The following is a 7,089-nucleotide window of genomic DNA, read 5'->3' as shown; positions in this document are numbered from 1 at the left end:
TAAGTTGGTGGGGGCCAGGCCAGGGGATCGAAAGTTCCAGTACTAAAATCACTTGGATGGCTCCACTGGCAGCCAGACCCCATCCTTAGATGCCTTTAAAAAATGACCTTATTAGCATAAATCCAGTTGTGGTGACAGGATCTTGTTATGAATGACAGGACACCCATTTCACCTTTATGCCTCTGAATCTATTTCAGGAACTGAGGACAAGAGACCAAATATTATAATAAAAGGTGCTCCCATTGTTCCTATCACTCAGAAAATTTCAAGAGTTTTGGGAACTGTGAGCCAGGAACCATGAATGAAGACCAAATATATATGAGGAATATATTTCAGTCATCTGAATGACCAAATATATATTTCTTATAAATCACAGTATCACACAGGCTGATGAGTAATGATAGTTTATACACTCATGTAATCATCATCTCAGTCAAAATATAGAATACTTACATAATCCCAGAACAACCCCTCCTGTCAATTTTGAGCTAACCCCCCTCCCGGATTTCACCCAAGACAACCACTGATTTTTGTTACTATAATATAAATTTGTCTTTCTTATCATTTTGTATAAGTGGAATCATATAATATAAACTGTTTTATGTCTGACTTATTTCACTTATCATGATATTTTCTAAAGTTTTTTTTTATTATGATAAGAACACTTAACATGAGCTCTACTCTCCTAACAAAATTTTAAGTACAAAATACAGTATTGTTAACTATAGGTACAGTGTTGTACAGAAGATCTCTAAAACATATTCATATCTTGAATAACTGAAACTTTATACCCTTCAAACGGCAACTCCCCATTTCCTTCCTTGCCCCCCAACCCCAGTCTCTGGTAAACACCATTCTGATGTGTGTTTTTATGAGTTTGACTATTTTAGATACTTCACATAAATGGAATCATGCAATATTTGTGCTTTTGTGTCTGGCTTATTTCACTTAGCATGTATTCCAGGGTCATCCGTATTGTCTCATATGGCAATATTTCCTTCTTTTTAAGGCTGAATAGTGTTCCATCATGTGTATATAACACATTTTCTTTCCATCAATGGACATTTAGGTTATTTCCATATCTTGGCTATTGTATTATTATTATATTATTACTGCAGTGAACATGGGAGTGCATATCTCTTCAAGATTCTGATTTCAGTTCTTCTGGATATTACCCAGAAGCAGGATTGCTGGATCATATGATAATTCTATAATTAGTTTTATGAAGAACTTCCATACAGGTTTTCGTAGCACTGTGCCATTTACATTTCTACCATTTAAAAAAATGACTGAAATTAATGAATATTTAGCAAAGTCACAGGATATAAGCTCAATATACAAAATTTAATTGTATTTCTGTATCTACCAAAGAACAATTAGAAAATGAAATTGAAAATTAACAACAGTTTTAAGACCCATTAAAAATAATTAGGAATTAGTATAAAAATATATATGCAAATATCAACACTTGAAAGTAGAAAATATTGCTAAGAGAAATAAAGAAGATCTAAATAATTTGAGGGATATATTATGATGAGTTGGAAAAACTCAAAATTGTTAAAATGTACACTTTCCACAATTTGATGTGTAGAACAAAATCAATCTCAACCAGAATTTGATTATAAAAATAAAAATGTTTTTATTACATTCTCATTTTTTGAAGGGTATTTTCTCAAGCTATAGAATTTTTTAAACATCTTTATTGGAGTATAATTGCTTTACAATGGTATATTAGTTTCTGCTGTATAACAAAGTGAATCAGCTATATGTATACATATATCACCATATCCCCTCCCTCTTGCATCTCCCTCCCACCCTCCCTATCCCACGCCTCTAGGTGGTCACAAAGCACTGAGCTGATCTCCTTGTGCTATGTGGCTGCTTCCCACTAGCTATCTATTTTACATTTGGTAGTGTATATATGTCAATGCTACTCTTTCACTTCGTCCCAGCCTACCCTTCCCTGTTCCTGTGTCAAGCCCACTCTCTACCTCTGTGTCTTTATGCCTGTCCTGCCCCTAGGTTCATCAGGACCTTTTTTTTTTTTTTAGATTCCATATATATGTGTTAACATACGGTATTTGTTTTTCTCTTTCTGACTTACTTCACTCTGTAAGACAGACTCTACGTCCATCCACCTCACTTCAAATAACTCAGTTTCGTTTCTTTTTATGGCTGAATAATATTCTATTGTATATGTGAGCCACATCTTCTTTATCCATTCATCTGTCGATGGACACTTAGGTTGCGTCCATGTCCTGGCTATTGTGAATAAAGCTGCAATGAATATTGTGGTACATATCTCTTTTTGAATTATGGTTTTCTCAGGGTATATACCCAGTAGTGGGATTTCTGGGTCATATGGTAGTTCTATTTTTAGTTTTTAAGGAACCTCAATACTGTTCTCCATAGTGCCTGTATCAATTTACATTCCCACCAACAGTGCAAGAGGGCTCCCTTTTCTCACCCCCTCTCCAGCATTTATTGTTTGTAGATTTTTTGATGATGGCCATTCTGACGTGTGTGAGATGATACTTCATTGTGGTTTTGATTTGCGTTTCTCTAATGATTAGTGATGTTGAGCATCCTTTCATGTGTTTGTTGGCAATCTGTATATCTTCTTTGGAGAAATGTCTATTTAGGTCTTCTGCCTATATTTGGATTGGATTGTTTGTTTTTTTGATACTGAGCTGCATGAGCTGCTTGTATATTTTAGAGATTAATCCTTTGTCAGTTGCTTCGTTTGCAAATATTTTCTCCCATTCTGAAGGTTGTCTTTTCATCTTGTTTATGGTCTCCTTTGCTGTGCAAAAGCTTTGAAGTTTCATTAGGTGCCATTTGTTTATTTTTGTTTTTCTTTCCATTTCTCTAGGAGGTGGGTCGAAAAGGATCTTGCTGTGATTTATGTCAGAGTGTTCTGCCTATGTTTTCCTTTAAGAGTTTTATAGTGTCTGGCCTTAAATTTAGGTCTTTAATCCATTTTGAGTTTATTTTTGTGTATGGTGTTAGGGAGTGTTCCAGTTTCAGTCTTTTACATGTAGCTGTCCATTTTCCCAGAACCACTTATTGAAGAGGCTGTCTTTTTTCCATTGTATATCCTTGCCTCCTTTGTCAAAGATAAGGTGACCATATGTGCATGGGTTTATCTCTGGGCTTTCTATCCTGTTCCATTGATTTATACTTCTGTTTTAGTGCCAGTACCATATTGTCTTGATTACTGTAGCTTTGTAGTATAGTCTGAAGTCAGGGAGCCTGATTCCTCCAGCTCCATTTTTCTTTCTCAAGATTGCTTAGGCTATTTGGGGTCTCTTGTGTTTCTGTACAAACTGTAAAATTTTGTGTTGTAGTTCTGTGAAAAATGCCATTGGTAGCTTGATAGGGATTGCACTGAATCTGTAGATTGTCAAGCTATCGAAATTTTTTAATGTGACTTTTTTAGCATTGGTTTTCAGCAGTTTTAATAAGAATTGCCCAAGTATAGTTTTCTTTGTACTTAACCTTTTTGAAGTTTGCTGAGGGCTTGAATCTCTAAGTAAATTTTTCATCAAATTTGGGAAAATTTTGGCCATTACTTATTGGAACACTGTTTTCTTCATTTCTTCACTTTTTTCTCCTGAAGCTTTTTAAAAACATGTATTTTAATCATTTGTTTTTGTACCTGAATTACCTGTTCATTTTTCCTCGATTTCTTTTCTTTTTTAGATTGCATTATTTCTGTTGATCTTTTGTAGAGTTCAGAGACTCTTTAATATGCCTCTCCAATCACCTGTCAAGCACTTTCAGTGAATTTATTTCATCCCTTTTGTAATAGTTTTCAGTTTTAAAGTTTCCTTTCGACTCTTGTTTTATGGTTTGCATTTCTCTGCTGGTATTCCCTACCTGTTCCCTCACTAATTCTCTGACTATATTTCCCTTATTTTTTTAAACATATTTATAATAGCTTTTTAAAAAAGTTTCCTCTAAATCCAACATTTGGACCACTTTTAAATTACTCTGGAATATTTTTTCTTGACTCTAGGTCACATTTTTCTATTTCTTTGCATATAGTTATTGATTTGCCTTGTATTTAGTAGATGATATAGAGATTCTAGTTCTATTTTCTTCCTCTGAAGGATTTTGATTTTTGTTCCTGTGGTTATTTCTAATAACTGGCTGATCATCTTGATCTTGTTTTATGAGCAGTTCTGCAGAAATCTGAATTTTCTCAAACCCCTCTTATTTAGAGGAACTCGACCTTCCAAATCTGTCTTCCCAGAAGATCTTGCCAGGATTCAAATTTAGACTCTGTTAGAGAAGGAGTAGAATAGGCTTTACTTTAGGGCATGGCCCTCACTGTTAATTCATAGACTTTCTGATTTCTATGCTGGTGCCCAGATTTTTCAGTTTGCTAGGATATTAAAAATGTCTCCACTTTGCATGTGCCTGACCTGTCTTGTCCCCAGCACTATTTAATCTATATTGCCTCTGTGCTATTCTGTTACAAGCCTACCACAGCCACTCTTTGCTATGTCTTATGTAGTGTTGCCTGCCCTTAGCCAAGGATTCACAGAAAAGCCTCATACAATTTCCTCATGTCTCTGTCTGCATAGATCTCTGCCATCTAGAGGTCTGTCTGGTGCTTCAGCTACTCCTAACTTTGTAGGGCTCTGTGTGGACCCTAGGTTTTTGTGCTTATGGTCAAGAAATTGTTCCCTGGTGAGGTCTGGGTGATCATAGGATCAAATCATAAGTTTCTCTTCCTTTGAGAAATATAGTTTTGTTCTGTTGTTGCAATATCTGGAAATAAATATTGTTTAAATATCTGATGAAACTGTTTCATCAGTTATAGTCTTTATTGGGAGAAAGCTAGTCTAGTACTAGCTACTGTTATAGCCAAAAAAAAAAAAAAAGTCTGTATTTATGGTTTGAGCATTTTTTCACTTGTCAATAGATAATGAACATTTTTCCATGCCAAGATGATTTTTTTAATTTGCACAGTATTCCATTACAAAAGTGAATTAGTTTATATAATATATCCTCTATTTTTGAGGTTTCGATTAAATCTAATAGTTTTTAGTGTCTTCTATGTGCCATGCATCGGACCAAGAGTTTTACAGAGCAAGCTCATTTGATTCTTGCAACAAACCTGTGAAGTAGGGGCACAAAATTGAATTTTCCAAATGAGGAAAAAGGCATAGAAAATTAAAATAATTTACTCAAAATCACCAAATTAGTAAAATGAAGCTGAGATTTAAGTCTAATTATAATATACAATTTGACTCTCATGTGTTTAACTCAATATCAAAAATCTCTCTGATGTATAAAATAATGGTATTACATTTAATTAAAAATTTATTAATACAGAAATTTAAATTTTTTATAGTTTAACTAGTCATAAGTGTTTCAAACTCTGTGACTCGCTGGTTTATATCTTTTGCTCCATTTGTCCTGAGGTACTCATGTTTTATTTGTTTCTAAGAACTCTGTGTATAAAATGCTATCTACCAATCAATTCTTATACACTACCTATGTTTTTTTCAAAAAGAGTTGATCATATTTTAAAATTATATAAATGTTTACCTGTATGTTTTTAGGGTATTTTTGGTTTTTTTTTCCTTTAAGTTTTTTGTTTTTTTAATAAATTTATTTGTTTTGGGCTGCGTTGGGTCTTCATTGCTGTGCACGGGCTTTCTCTAGTTGGAGTGAGCAGGGGTTACTCTTCCTTGCGGTGCACAGGCTTCTCATCACGGTGCCTTCTCTTGTTGTGGAGCACAGGCTCTAGGTCCATGGGCTCAGTAGTTGTGACTCTTGGGCTCTTGAACACAGGCACAGTAGTTGTGGTGCACAGGCTTAGTTGCTCTGAGCATGTGGGATCTTCCCAGACCAGGGCTTGAACCCCTGTCCCCTGCATTGGCAGGTGGATTCTTAACCACTGTGCCACCAGGGAAGCCCCTATTTCCTTTCATTTTAACCATTATTTTTTTTCTTTCAACAAATCAGTAACTAAAAAGATATCATTGATTTAAAATTAGAATAATTTTATTTATAAAACATTTAAATATTTGTATGTATGTGTCTGAGCTTTCTATTTTTTTTTTGTTGTTGTTGTTCTGGTTGATTATATTGTCACTACTTTAATGTACAGAAGTACATTTCTTTAACCATTTTATTTTAATTAAGATATCCTTTTATGAGGGTTGTCATGAGTGGCTCTGAGGAAGGCCAGTTTTGGGGGCGTCTTGAACTAGCTGAGGGGGCACCTTGGGAACGATGGTGGAAGGAGATTCTCGCAGCACCAGCCTGCTGGCTGCAGAGATTGCAAGTCTGGAAGAGTAGCTGCAAAGATGGGGAGAAGTTATGCTGATGGCAGATGAAGTCCTCCAATGGGGAAGAGCCTGGTTTCCACCTGCCATCATGGGTATGGTTTTTTTGGTGTTTCTGACTATCTACTATCTAGATCCATCCATTCTGTCAGTTGTTTCCTGTTTTGTTATGTTTCTGTGCTTGGCTGACTACCTTGTTCCCATTCTAGCACCTAGAATTTTTGGCTCCAATAAATGGACCACTGAGTAACAGCAGTGAGTCCTTGAAATTTGCAGCAATCTAGTAAAAACTCGACGCAGAGCTGTGGGCTGGTAGAAACACCTCCTTATGCTAAAGAAAGAAAAGCCTAAACTGTACTTCATGACCATGATCATTTCTCTTGCTGTGGTTGTTTGGGTGGGACAGCAAGTCCACAACCTCCTTCTCTCCTACCTGTTAGTGACTTTCTTACTCTTGCTTCCTGGACTAAACCAACATGGAATCATTTCAAAATATATTGGAATGGCCAAAAGAGAGATAAACAAGCTTCTCAAACAAAAAGAAAAGAAAAATGAATAATGCATCTGCTTTATTCAGTGTGATTAATGGTGTATACATTGTCCTTGGGGACAGTGTCTGTTATGCTATCTGGATACAAAAACGTTACAGATGTAGCTCTTTGCTGTCCCTCATTCTGCCCTTAGTAGAAATTCCGACTTGCCAAGTAAGGCTTTATGCCCAGTGTCTTCATTGTTGTGTTCTCATCAGCTGGCCTTATATGGACAACTCATTCATCATTACCACTTG

The 7,089-nt window shown here is 35.6% G+C and overlaps 1 pseudogene; it reads left to right on the top strand.

Moving 5' to 3' along the window:
- The first annotated feature begins 6,249 nt into the window (after positions 1-6,249).
- LOC136121232 (ADP-ribosylation factor-like protein 6-interacting protein 1 pseudogene) lies at positions 6,250-6,861 on the top strand (annotated as a pseudogene).
- Positions 6,862-7,089: the final 228 nt, after the last annotated feature.

Source organism: Phocoena phocoena, chromosome 3 (assembly GCF_963924675.1).
Source record: "Phocoena phocoena chromosome 3, mPhoPho1.1, whole genome shotgun sequence".
NCBI classification, from domain to species: Eukaryota; Metazoa; Chordata; class Mammalia; order Artiodactyla; family Phocoenidae; genus Phocoena; species Phocoena phocoena.
The sequence above is the reverse complement of the archived record's forward strand: the minus strand, read 5'-3'. Positions and strand labels throughout refer to the sequence as shown.